Source organism: Salmo trutta, chromosome 25 (genome assembly GCF_901001165.1).
Source record: "Salmo trutta chromosome 25, fSalTru1.1, whole genome shotgun sequence".
NCBI lineage: Eukaryota > Metazoa > Chordata > Actinopteri > Salmoniformes > Salmonidae > Salmo > Salmo trutta.
Genome location: NC_042981.1, coordinates 357216 through 372209, shown reverse-complemented (window position 1 = coordinate 372209; position 14994 = coordinate 357216).

Here is a 14994-nt window from a genome sequence, read left to right as displayed (position 1 = left end):
CGCTCATCGTAAAGATGGGACCAAGGTGCAGCGGGAATGTGTGAACTCATCTTCTTTTATTGAAGGAACGTGAACACAAAACAAAATGACAAAAAATGACGACGAAGACAGTCCTGTCAGGCTAAACGCTAAACATGGAACAACTACCCACAAACCCCGACAACACAAAACAAACACATCTCTGCCACGTCCTGACCAAACTATAATAACAAATAACCCCTTTTACTGGTCAGGACGTGGCACTAGAACTAGCAATGCAAATGTCTCTGAGATACAAATAATATTACTACACAGATCATACACCTAATGTTAGCTAGCTAGCCAGCCAGCTAATGTTAGCTAACTAGCTAACAGCACACTAACTTTAAAACAATTTTCTGACAAAATTAGAAAGGTGTAATATCTGAAAATGTAGCTAGACTCTCTTACCCGTATACATGGATGGACGCTTCTTCCTCTGTCACGGATGCCATGGTTGCCCTTTAGTTTGAAGATGTAATCTAGAAAAACGGGTGTTTTATACAACAGTCTTCTGTGTGTTCTCTTTTCCACTCTATCTGTATATTTTCAATCAAACACCAGAACTTTCTCCATATCTTTATCTATCATACTCTAATTCCATTCATTTCAAAACTCGATCATACAGCATCTGTCTAGATGTATAATAATATACAGTATCTGTCTAGATGTATAATAATATACAGTATCTGTCTGGATGTATAATAATATACAGTATCTGTTATGTCTGGATGTATATACAGTATCTGTCTGGATGTATAATATTATACAGTATCTGTTATGTCTGGATGTATAATAATATACAGTATCTGTCTGGATGTATAATAATATACAGTATCTGTCTAGCTGTATAATAATATACAGTATCTGTCTAGCTGTATAATAATATACAGTATCTGTTATGTCTGGATGTATAATAATATACAGTATGTCTGGATGTATAATAATATACAGTATCTGTCTAGATGTATAATAATATACAGTATCTGTCTGGATGTCTAATAATATACAGTATCTGTCTGGATGTCTAATAATATACAGTATCTGTTATGTCTAGATGTATAATAATATACAGTATCTGTTATGTCTGGATGTATAATAATATAAAGTATCTGTTTGGATGTATAATAACATACAGTATCTGTTATGTCTAGGTGTATAATAATATACAGTATCTGTCTGGATGTATAAAAATATACAGTATCTGTCTGGGTGTATAATAACATACAGTGTCTGATCCTTTTCTCAACCATGAAAAAGCGGCAAACTAAATCTGAATACACAACCACTTCCTGTCAACATTGTACCCAGTCCATGCTGCTGTGTTAGTCAAAGGGCCAGTCAGGAGGACGGATGTCTCCTTCCAAAAAGCTAGCTCTGGTAAAGGTCTGTTCCATATCTTCCCCAATGTTTACACTCAGAGTGCTTTTGTATAATTTAATGGTTGATTTTCTCTGGCTATTAAGGCCAGCCAAGTTAGGGCCAGCTGCTAACCTGTCTCCAGCTCAGATCCACATCTCCACACTAACATAGCTCTAACATCTCTCCTGTCTCTCGTCTCAGCACGGTAACACTGTGCCTTTCCCCGAGGTACCGAAAGCCCTGTACTCAGCAGAACGCCACGTTGAGTTTTTAATGGAATGCAGATTAAAGAGAGCAGACGGCATCAGACCAAAGAGAAGAAGAGGAGAGTTGTTGCCTAGCAACCAGCAGGGCCTGACAGGTGCTGTATAAGGATGGGATGTTGAGTTCCCCCCTTTTTTTTTCTTGTGGTTTGCCTGGCTGCTGTCTGGTTGTTCGATTTGTCTCTCGTCTCATATTTCTGCATCGGCTCTGAGTCACGACTGTCTGGAAGTCAAACATTCACTAAATGAGACATTTGCATTTTACTCTGAAACCCCTCGTGATCTCTTTCACACACCTGAGAAGTTAAGAATAACAGTGCATGTAAATACCAATATAATCCCACTATACTGATGGTCAGGAAACTAACAAAGAAGGAGATTAACAAACAATGTTTGGCCATTGAACACTATCTTAAAAAATAAATACTGAAATATATTGAACGTTCTTGTTTTACATGGTCATAAATGAAACTGCAAAAAAATATATATATATACAGTTTAATAGTTTAAACTTATTCGAGATCGGTGTCCCCTCCACAGGACGGTTGAGCTAATGTAGGCTAATGAGATTAGCATGAGGTTGTAAGTAACAGGAACATTTCTTAGGACATAGACATATCTGATATTGGCATAAAGCTTACATTCTTGTTAATCTAACTGCACTGTCCAATTTACAGTAGCTATTACTGTGAAAGAATACCATGCTATTGTTTGAGGAGAGTGCACAGTTTTGAACATGAAAAGGTATTAATAAACCAATTAGGCACATTTCGGCAGTCTGGATACAACATTTTGAACAGAAATGCAATGTGTCATTGGATCAGTCTAAAACGTTGCACATACACTGCTGCCATCTAGTGGCCAAAATCGAAATTGCACCTGGACTGGAATAATACATTATTACCTTTCTCTTCCATTTCAAAGATGATGGTACATAAAAAATACAAAAGAACGGTTGGTTTTTTCTTTGTATTATCTTTGACCAGATCTACTGTGTTATATTCTACTACATTCCTTTCACATTTCCACAAACTTCAAAGTGTTTCCTTTCAAATGGTATTAGAATATCCATATCCTTGCTTCAGGTCCTGAGCTACAGGCAGTTAGATTTGGGTATGTCATTTCAGGAGAAAATGGAAAAAAAGGGATGGATCCTTAACAGTTTTACAGTTTAATAGTGTCCTGAGTCTCCTGCTGTAAATAAGCAGTTTACGTGGTATTTTTTTTAATAAATTTTTTACCTTTATTCAGCTTACGTTGTAGAGCAGACCTAACGTTTTATCATGTCTTCCAGCGGTAGCTCCATCATCTCTATTCAGCCCAACAGCCTAATCCAGCTATACACTGAGGATATACACTGAGGATATACACTGAGGATGAGGATATACACTGAAGATACACACTGAGGATGAGGATATACACTGAGGATAAGGATATACACTGAGGATGAGGATATACACTGAGGATATACACTGAGGATGAGGATATACAGAGGATGAGGATATACACTGAGGATATACACTGAGGATACACACTGAGGTTATACACTGAGGTTATACACTGAGGATATACACCGAGGATGAGGATATACACTGAGGATGAGGATACACACTGAGGTTATACACTGAGGATGAGGATATACACTGAGGATATACACTGAGGATGAGGATATACACTGAGGATATACACTGAGGATGAGTATATACACTGAGGATATACACTGAGGATACACACTGAGGATGAGGATACACACTGAGGTTATACACTGAGGATGAGGATATACACTGAGGATATACACTGAGGATGAGGATACACACTGAGGATATACACTGAGGATGAGGATACACACTGAGGATATACACTGAGGATGAGGATACACACTGAGGATATACACTGAGGATGAGGATATACACTGAGGATACACACTGAGGATATACACTGAGGATGAGGATACACACTGAGGATATACACTGAGGATGAGGATACACACTGAGGATATACACTGAGTATGAGGATACACACTGAGGATGAGGATACACACTGAGGATATACACTGAGGATGAGGATACACACTGAGGATATACACTGAGGATGAGGATATACACTGAGGATACACACTGAGGATACACACTGAGGATGAGGATACACACTGAGGATACACACTGAGGATGAGGATACACACTGAGGATATACACTGAGGATGAGGATACACACTGAGGATATACACTGAGGATGAGGATATACACTGAGGATATACACTGAGGATGAGGATATACACTGAGGATACACACTGAGGATGAGGATACACACTGAGGATACACACTGAGGATGAGGATACACACTGAGGCTGAGGATACACACTGAGGATGAGGATATACACTGAGGATATACACTGAGGATGAGGATACACACTGAGGTTATACACTGAGGATGAGGATACACACTGAGGTTATACACTGAGGATGAGGATACACACTGAGGATATACACTGAGGATATGGATATACACTGAGGATATACACTGAGGATATGGATATACACTGAGGATACACACTGAGGGTACACACTGAGGGTACACACTGAGGGTACACACTGAGGGTACACACTGAGGATGAGGATACACACTGAGGTTGAGGATATACACTGAGGATATACACTGAGGATGAGGATATACACTGAGGATATACACTGAGGATATACACTGAGGATGAGGATATACACTGAGGATGAGGATATACACTGAGGATATACACTGAGGATGAGGATATACACTGAGGATATACACTGAGGATACACACTGAGGATACACACTGAGGATACACACTGAGGATACACACTGAGGATGAGGATATACACTGAGGATATACACTGAGGATATACACTGAGGATGATGATATACACTGAGGATGAGGATACACACCGAGGATACACACCGAGGATATACACCGAGTGTACAAAACATCAACAGCAATTCGTCGGGGAATGGACTCTACAAGGTGTTGAAAGCGTTCCACAGGGATGCTGGTCCATGTTGACTCCAGTGCTTTCCACAGTTGTGTCCAGTTGTCTGGATGTCCTTTGGGTGGTGGACCATTCTCGATACACATTCTCTGGCACCTACTACCACAGCCCGTTCAAAAGGCACTTAAATATTTTTGTCTTGTCCATTCAGAGCAGGTGTTCATAATGTTTTGTACACTCAGTGTATTTCTTTAATCCTCGTACAGTATATATATTTACATATTATCCCACCTAATCCTTCTAATGAGCTGCTGTCAGCAGAAACATTCCACTGCTTAGATAAGATTAGAATGATCACCATAATCACATCAGAAATACTGTCATTATGTGTGTTCAGTTTAAATATAACCTGAGAGGTATGTAGTGTACTGTGTGGCACTGGGCCAGGTTTTTAATGAGGATCCTCTCCTCTCAGCCCTCTCTCTACCTCCTCCCTCCCCTTCTCTCATCCTTCCTCTCCTTCCTCTCCTTTCATCCCTCCTCTCTCCTCCCTCCCCTCATCCCTTTCTTCATCTCATCCCTCCTCCCCTCCTCTCCTCTCATCCCTCTCTCTCTCAACCCTCCTCCTCCCCTCTCCTCATCTCTCCTCCCTCCTCCTCCTCCCCTCCCTTCCCTCCCCTCCTCTCTCCTCCCTCCCCTCATCCCTTTCTTCATCTCATCCCTCCTCCCCTCCTCTCCTCTCATCCCTCTCTCTCAACCCTCCTCCTCCCCTCTCCTCATCTCTCATCCCTCCTCATCCCTCCCTCCCCCTCTCCTCTCCTCTCCTCTCACCCCTCTACACTCTCTCCTCTCACGTCTCCTCTCATCCCTCCTCTCCTCTCATCTCTCTCCTCTCGTGGGAAGAGAATTTAATAGGATGATGGGGGGGAGGGGGGGGGTGCTGTATAGTGTGAGGGATTTTCAGGTGACTAGGAGAAGAGAAAGCAGAGGTGGGGGTGAATAGAAGAGCGGGAGAAAGAGTAGGTGGAAAACAGAAGAGAAGCCTTGAGGTCATCCTGACTGCCAAGATAAGACATTCTTTCATGCTCCCCCTTTCATCTACTACTGCTGACACAGGAAAAACAACTAGAGAGACAGAGAGACAGAGACAGAGACAGAGAGCAAGATACAGAGAGAGCGAGCGAGCGAGCAAGATACAGAGAGAGAGAGTAAGATACAGAGAGAGAGACAGAGAGCGAGGGAGCAAGATACAGAGACAGAGAGAGAGCAAGAGACAGAGAGAGCGAGGGAGCATGAGAGACAGAGATCGAGGAAGCAAGAGAGAGAGAGAGACAAAGTGAGAGAGCAAGAAAGAGAGATAGAAAACAATACTTAGCAAATGTCAAATTGGGTTTTTAACAAATTACCGTACGACAGACCACGTATTCAGCCTGCACTCCCTAATTGACAAACAAACAAAACAAAGGCAAATCTTCTCATGCTTTGTTGATTTCAAAAAAGCCTTTGACTCAATTTGGCATGAGGGTCTGCTATACAAATTGATGGAAGGTGGTGTTGGGGGAAAAACATAAGACATTATAAAATCCATATACACAAACAAGTGTGCTGTTAAAATTGGCAAGAAACTCACATTTCTTTCCACAGGGCCGTGGGGTGAGACAGGGATGCAGCTTAAGCCCCACCCTCTTCAACTTATAAATCAACGAATTGGCGAGGGCACTAGAACATTCTGCAGCACCCTACTAGAAGTCAAATGTCTACTGTTTGCTAATGATCTGGTGCTTCTGTCATCAACCAAGGAGGGCCTACAGCAGCACCTAGATCTTCTGCACAGATTCCTTCAGACCTGGGCCCTGACGGTAAATCTCAGTAAGACAAAATTAATGATGTTCCAAAAAAGGTCCAGTTGCCAGGACCACAAATACAAATTTCATCTAGACACCGTTGCCCTAGAGCACACATAAACCTATACATTCTTGGCCTAAACATCAGTGCCAAAGGTAACTTCCACAAAGCTGTGAATGAGCTAAGAGACAAGGAAAGGAGGACCTTCTATGCCATCAAAAGGAACATAAAATTCAACATACCAATTAGGATCTGGCTAAAAATACTTGAATCAGTTATAGAACCCATTGCCCTTTATGGTTGTGAGGTCTGGGGTCCGCTCAACAACCATGAATTCACAAAATGGGATAAACACAAAATTTAGACTCTGCATGCAGAATTCTCCAAAAATATCCCGTGTACAACTTAAAACACCAAATAATGCATACAGAGCAGAATTAGGCAGATACCCACTAATTTTTAAAACACAGAAAAGAGCCGTTAAATTCTACAACCACCAGCAAGCTGGTCCTGGGGTTCTGTTCACAAACACAAATGGACCCCACAGAGCCCCGGGACAGCAACACAATTAGACCCAACCAAATCATGATATTTTTTTTAAATAATTACTTCACACATTGGAAAGAATTAACAAAAAAACTGAGCAAACTAGAATGCTATTTGGCCCTAAACAGCGAGTACACAGTGTCAGAATACCTGACCACTGTGACTAACACAAACTTAAGGAAAGCTTTGACTATGTGAAGACTCAGTGAGCATAGCCTTTCTATTGAGAAAGGCCGCCCACTGCCCACTTCCTAACTACCTCCCAAATGTATGATCAAATCAAATGTATTTATATAGCCCTTCTTACATCAGCTGATATCTCAAAGTGCTGTACAGAAACCCAGCCTGAAACCACAAACAGCAAGCAACGCAGGTGTAGAAGCACGGTGGCTAGGAAAAACTCCCTAGAAAGGCCAAAACCTAGGAAGAAACCAGGCTACGAGGGGTAGCCAGTCCTCTTCTGGCTGTGCCGGGTGGAGATTATAACAGCACATGGCCTAGATGTTCAAATGTTCATAAATGACCAGGATGGTCAAATAATAATAATCATAGTAGTTGTCGAGGGTGCAACAAGTCAGTAACACAAGAGTAAGTGTCAGTTGGCTTATTCATAGCTGATCTTTGAGAGTATCTCTACCGCTCCTGCTGTCTCTAGAGAGTTGAAAACAGCAGGTCTGGGACAGGTAGCACGTCCGGTGAACAGGTCAGGGTTCCAGCAGGTCTGGGACAGCAGGTCTGGGACAGGTAGCACGTCCGGTGAACAGGTCAGGGTTCCATAGCTGCGGGCAGAACAGTTGGAACTGGAGCAGCAGCACGGCCAGGTGAACTGGGGACAGCAAGGAGTCATCAAGCCAGGTAGTCCTGAGGCATGGTCCTAGGGCTCAGGTCCTCCGAGAGAGAGAAAGAAAGAAAGATAGAAAGAGAGAATTAGAGAGAGCATATTTAAATTCACACAGGACACCGGAAAAGACAAGAGAAATACTCCAGATGTGACAGACTGACCCTAGCCCCCCGACACAAACTACTGCAGCATAAATACTGGAGGCTGAGACAGGAGGGGTCAGGAGACACTGTGGCCCCATCCGATGAAACCCCCGGACAGGGCCAAACAGGTAGGATATAACCCCACCCACTTTGCCAAAGCACAGCCTCTACACCACTGGAGGGATCACTTCAACCACCAACATACCATCCCGGGACAAGGCCAAGTATAGCCCACAAAGATCTCCACCACGGCACAGCCCAAGGGGGGGCGCCAACCCAGACAGGAAGACCACGTCAGTGACTCAACCCACTCAAGTGACGCACCCCTCCCAGGGACGGCATGGAAGAACACCAGTAAGCCAGTGACTCAGCCCCCGTAATAGGGGTAGAGGCAGAGAATCCCAGTGGAAAGAGGGGAAACCGGCCAGGCAGAGACAGCAAGGGCGGTTCGTTGCTCCAGCCTTTCCGTTCACCTTCACACCCCTGGGCCAGACTACACTTAATCATAGGACCTACTGAGGAGATGTGTCTTCAGTAAAGACTTAAAGGTTGAGACTGAGTCTGTGTCTCTCACATGGGTAGGCAGACTATTCCATAAAAATTTAGCTCTATAGGAGAAAGCCCTGCCTCCAGCTGTTTGCTTAGAAATTCTAGGAACAATTAGGAGGCCCGCGTCTTGTGACCGTAGCGTACGTGTAGGTATGTACGGCAGGACCAAATCGGAAAGATGGGTAGGAGCAAGCCCATGTAATGCTTTGTAGGTTAGCAGTAAAACCTTGAAATTAGCCCTTGCCTTAACAGGAAGCCAGTGTAGGGAGGCTAGCACTGGAGTAATATGATCAATTTTTTTGGTTCTAGTCAGGATTCTAGCAGCCGTATTTAGCACTAACTGAAGTTTATTTAGTGCTTTATCCGGGTAGCCGGAAAGTAGAGCATTGCAGTAGTCCAACCTAGAAGTAACAAAGGCATGGATTAATTTTTCTGCGTCATTTTTGGACAGAAAGTTTTTGATTTTTGCAATGTTACATAGAAGGAAAAAAGCTGTCCTTGAAAAAGTCTTGATATGTTCTTCAAAAGAGAGATCAGGGTCCAGAGTAACGCCGAGGTCCTTCACAGTTTTATTTGAGACGACTGTACAACCATCCAGATTAATTGTCTGATTCAACAGATCTCTTTGTTTCTTGGGATCTAGAACAAGCATCTCTGTTTTGTCCAAGTTTAAGATTAGAAAGTTTGCAGCCATCCACTTCCTTTTGTCCGAGACACAGGCTTCTAGCGAGGGCAACTTTGGGGCTTCACCATGTTTCATTGAAATGTACAGCTGTGTGTCATCCGCATAGCAGTGAAATTTAACATTATGTTTTTGAATGACATCCCCAAGAGATAAAATATATAGTGAAAACAATAGTGGTCCTAAAACGGAACCTTGAGGAACACCGAAATTTAGTTGATTTGTCAGAGGACAAACCATTCACAGAGACAAACTGATATCTTTCTGACAGATAAGACCTAAACCAGGCCAGAACTTGTCCATGTAGACCAATTTGGGTTTCCAATCTCTCCAAAAGAATGTGGTGATCGATGGTATCAAAAGCAGCAGTAAGATCTAGGAGCACGAGGACAGACGCAGAACCTCGGTCTGACGTCATTAAAAGGTCATTTACCACCTTCACAAGTGCAGTCTCAGTGCTATGATGGGGTCTAAAACCAGACTGAAGCGTTTCTTATACATTGTTTGTCTTCAGGAAGGCAGTGAGTTGCTGCGCAACAGCTTTTTCTACAATTTTTGAGAGGAATGGAAGATTCGATATAGGCCAATAGTTTCTTATAATTTCTGGGTCAAGATTTTGCTTCTTCAAGAGAGGCTTTATTACTGCCACTTTTAGTGAGTTTGGTACACATCCGGTGGATAGAGAGCCGTTTATTATGTTCAACATAGGAGGGCCAAGCACAGAAAGCAGCTCTTTCAGTAGTTTAGTTGGAATAGGGTCCAGTATGCAGCTTGAAGGTTTAGAGGCCATGATTATTTTCATCATTGTGTCAAGAGATATAGTACTAAAACACTTTAGTGTCTCCCTTGATCCTAGATCCTGGCAGGGTTGTGCAGACTTTCGGAGCCATCATCGACTGAGTCGATGATGGCTCCGAAAGCCTTTTGGAGTGGGTCTGTGGACTTTTCCATGTGAACATTAAAGTCACCAAAAATTTGAATATTATCTGCTATGACTACAAGGTCCGATAGGAATTCAGGGAACTCAGTGAGGAACGCTGCATATGGCCCAGGAGGCCTGTAAACAGTAGCTATAAAAAGTGATTGAGTAGGCTGCATAGATTTCATGACTAGAAGCTCAAAAGACAAAAACGTCTGGCTTTTTTTTGTAAATTGAAATTTGCTATCGTAAATGTTAGCAACACCTCCGCCTTTGCAGGATGCGCAGGGGATATGGTCACTAGTGTAACCAGGAGGTGAGGCCTCATTTAACACAGTAAATTCATCAGGCTTATTAAATAAACATGACCCATTTAAAAAAAAAATGAACTAGGAATAGATATAGTCCTTGGTTCACTCCAGACCTGTCTGCCCTTGACCAGCACAAAAACATCCTGTGGCGTTGCATTAGCATCGAATAGCCCCCGTGATATGCAACTTTTCAGGGAAGTTAGGAACAGATATACACAGTGGGTTAGGAAAACTAAGGCTAGATTTTTCAAACAGATATTTGCATCCTGTAGTACAAACTGAAAAAAAGTCCATGGAGAATAAGAGCACCTCCTCCCAGCTGCCCACTGCTCTGAGGCTAGGAAACACTGTTACCACGATAAATCCACAATAATTGAGAATTTTAATAAGCATTTCTCTACGGCTGGCCATGCTTTCCACCTGGCTACCCCTACCCCGGTCAACTGCCCGGCACCCTCCACAGCAACCCGCCCAAGCCCCCACCATTTCTCCTTCACCCAAATCCAGATAGCTGATGTTCTGAAAGAGCTGCAAAATCTGGACCCCTAGAAATCAGCCGGGCTAGACAATCTGGACCTTCTCTCTAAAATTATCTGGGGTTATTTAATTAATAGGGGTTACAACAATTGTTGTAACCCCTATTACTAGCCTGTTCAACCTCTCTTTCGTCTGAGATTCCCAAAGATTAGAAAGCTGACGCAGTCATCCCCCTCTTCAAAGGGGGAGACACTCTAGACCCAAACTGCTACAGGTCTATATCTATCCTACCCTGTCTTTCTAAGGTCTTCGAAAGCCAAGTTAACAAACAGATTACCGACCATTTCTAATCCCACCGTACCTTCTCCGCTATGCAATCTGGTTTCAGAGCTGGTCATGGGTGCACCTCAGCCACGCTCAAGGTCCTAAATGGCATCATAACCGCCATCGATAAGAGACATTACTGTGCAGCCATATTCATCGACCTGGCCAAGGCTTTCGACTCTGTCAATCACCACATTCTTATTGGCAGCCTCGACAGCCTTGGTTTCTCAAATGATTGCCTCGCCTGGTTTACCAACTACTTCTCTGATAGAGTTCAGTGTGTCAAATCGGAGGGCCTGTTGTCCGGACCTCTGGCAGTCTCTATGGGGGTGCCACAGGGTTCAATTAACGGGCCAACTCTTCTCTGTATACATCAATGATGTCGCTCTTGCTGCTGGTGATTCTCTGATCCACCTCTTCGCAGACGACATCATTCTGTATACATCTGGCCCCTCTTTGGACACTGTGTTAACTAACCTCCAGACGAGCTTCATTGCCATACAACTCTCCTTCGGTGGCCTCCAACTGCTCTTAAATGCAAGTAAAACTAAATGCATGCTCTTCAACCGATCGCTGCCTGCACTCGCCCGCCCGTCTAGCATCACTACTCTGGACGGCTCTGACTTAGAATACGTGGACAACTACAAATACCTAGGTGTCTGGTTAGACTGTAAACTCTCCTTCCAGACCCACATTAAGCATCTCCAATCCAAAGTTAAATCTAGAATCGGCTTCCTATATCGCAACAAAGCATCCTTCACTCATGCTGCCAAACATACCCTCGTAAAACTGACCATCCTACCGATCCTCAACTTCAGCGATGTCATCTATAAAATAGCCTCCAACACTCTACCCAACAAATTGGATGCAGGCTATCACAGTGCCATCCGTTTTGTCGCCACAGCCCCATACACTACCCACCACTGCGACCTGTACACACTCGTTGGTTGGCCCTCGCTTCATACCCGCCGCCAAACCTACTGGCTACAGGTCTCTGCTAGGTAAAGCCCCGCCTTATCTCAGCTCACTGGTCACCATAGCAGCACCCACTCGTAGCTCCAGCAGGTATATCTCACTGGTCACCCCCAAAGCCAATTCCTCCTTTGGTCACCTTTCCTTCTAGTTCTCTGCTGCCAATGACTGGAACGAACTGCAAAAATCACTGAAGCTGGAGACTCTTACCCTCTTCACTAGCTTTAAGCACCAGCTGTCAGAGCAGCTCACAGATCACTGGCACCTGTACATAGACCATCTGTAAACAGCCCATCTACCTACCTCATCCCCATACTGTATTTATTTATCTTGCTCCTTTGCACCCCAGTATCTCTACTTGCACATCTACCATTCCAGTGTTTAATTGCTATATCGTAATTACTTCACCATGGCCTATTTATTGCTTTAACTCCCTTATCTTACCTCACTTGCACTCACTGTAGATAGACTTTTGGTTTTCTACTGTATTATTGACTGTATGTTTTGTTTATTCCATGTGTATCTCTGTTGTTGTATGTGTCAAATTGCTATGCTTTATCTTGGCCAGGTCGCAGTTGCAAATGAGAACTTGTTCTCAACTAGCCTTCCTGGTTAAATAAAGGTGAAATAAATAAAAAATATAGGGAGCAAAGAGTGGGAAGGGGGCGCAAAGAGTGGGAAGGGGGCGCAAAGAGTGGGAAGGGGGCGCAAAGAGTGGGAAGGGGGCGCAAAGAGTGGGAAGGGGGCGCAAAGAGTGGGAAGGGGGCGCAAAGAGTGGGAAGGGGGCGCAAAGAGTGGGAAGGGGGAATTGAGGGAGAGAAGAGAGCATGAAGGGTGTTACGCACGCCTCTCGGAAGAGGGAACGCAACACCCTGCTACAACTCAACTCTCCGTGGTGTGAAAGAGGTATGGACTGTAGGTAGAGGTAAAGAGGTATGGGACTGTAGGTGTGAGTAAGGATGACAAAAAGGCAGAGAATACCGTTTACAGGGAATTTATTCCTTCGCACGGTAATTTTGGGGAAAAGGGGCTGGACGGAACCAAAGCAAAGAAAGTAAATATCAAAGCCCCCCCCTCCTACCTTACCTGCCAACCCACTACTGACCTAACTAGCACCACCTGGTGCACTAATCAATATACAGGGGGTGGTCCGCCCAGGTCTTACCTGCCTACCCACTACTGACCTAACTAGCACCACCTGGTGCACTAACCAAAATACAGGGGGTGGTCCGCCCAGGTCTTACCTGCCTACTCACTACTGACCTAACTAGCACCACCTGGTGCACTAACCAATATACAGGGGGTGGTCCGCCCAGGTCTTACCTAGTGTGACCTACCCACTACTTACCTATCTAACACCACCTGGTGCACTAACCAAAATACAGGGGGTGGTCCACCCAGGTCTTACCTGCCTACCTAACCAGTACCACCTGGTGACCTAACCAAAACACAGGGGATGGTCCACCCAGGTCTTACCTGCCTACCTAACTAACACCACCTGGTGCACTAACCAAAATACAGGGGGTGGTCTGCCCAGGTCTTTCCTAGTGTGCATAGACAGTAAACTACTACGGGTTATGTATGCCCGCAGGCCTCTTGCCTTAGCACTCCCTAGGTGCCTTCCCCCCCTGGGAACAAATGAAACAGAATAACACAAACAAGTTAAATAATCAAAACACTGCGTCCTATTGACACACAACAGACAACCAATCAGCTCCCTCAGCAACAACAAACACAGTACATACCAAAATATCTTAGAAACAACCAACATGCTGCAACCCTCAGCCATTAGCCTCCTCTCTCAGCAATCATCGCTCTCTCTGAGCAACAGAACACTGGCTGTTATAGCTTCAGAAGGAGTTGTTAATGGGAGACAGCTGCGTCCTGACGAGGAGGCGGGGTCAGCTCTCCAATCAGTAATGGGGCCGACCAATCAGCTGCTTGGAGAATTTCAGGAAGCCATTTTCTTGAAATACATACATACAAATACACAAACCACAACACAGAAACTGGGGAAAGTAACAGAGGGAGAGAAGAGGGAATGGAGGGAGAGAAGGGGGAATAGAGGGAGAGAAGAGGGAATAGAGGAAGAGAAGAGGGAATAGAGGAAGTGAAGAGGGAATAGAGGCAGAGAAGAGGGAATAGAGGCAGAGAAGAGAGGGAACAGATGGAGAGAAGAGGGAATAGAGGGAGAGAATAGATGGAGAGAAGAGGGAGTAGAGGGAGAGAATAGATGGAGAGAAGAGGGAGTAGAGGGAGAGAATAGAGAAAGAGAAGAGAGCGAATAGAGGGAGAGAAGAGATGGAATAGAGGGAGAGAAGAGAGAATATAGGGAGAGAAGTGGGAATAGAGGGAGTGAAGGTGGAATAGAGGGGGAGATGAGAATAGAGGGAGAGAAGGGGGAATATAAGGGGAGAATTGAGGGAGAGACGAGGGAATAGAGGGAGAGAAGGGGGAATAGAGGGGGAGATGAGAATAGAGGGAGAGAAGAGGTAATAGAGAGGGAGAAGGGGGAATAGAGGGGGAGATGAGAATAGAGGGGGAGAAGGGGGAACAGAAGGGGAGAATAGAGGGAGAGAAGAGAGAATAGAGGGAGAGAAGAGAGGGAATAGAGGGAGAGAATAGGGAATATAGGGAGAGAAGAAAGGGAGAGAAGTGGGAATAGAGGGAGCGAAGAGGGAATAGAGGAAGAGAAGAGATGGAATAGAGGGAGAGAAGAGAGAATATAGGGAGAGAAGTGGGAATAGAGGGAGTGAAGGAGGAAGGGAGAGAATAGAGGGAG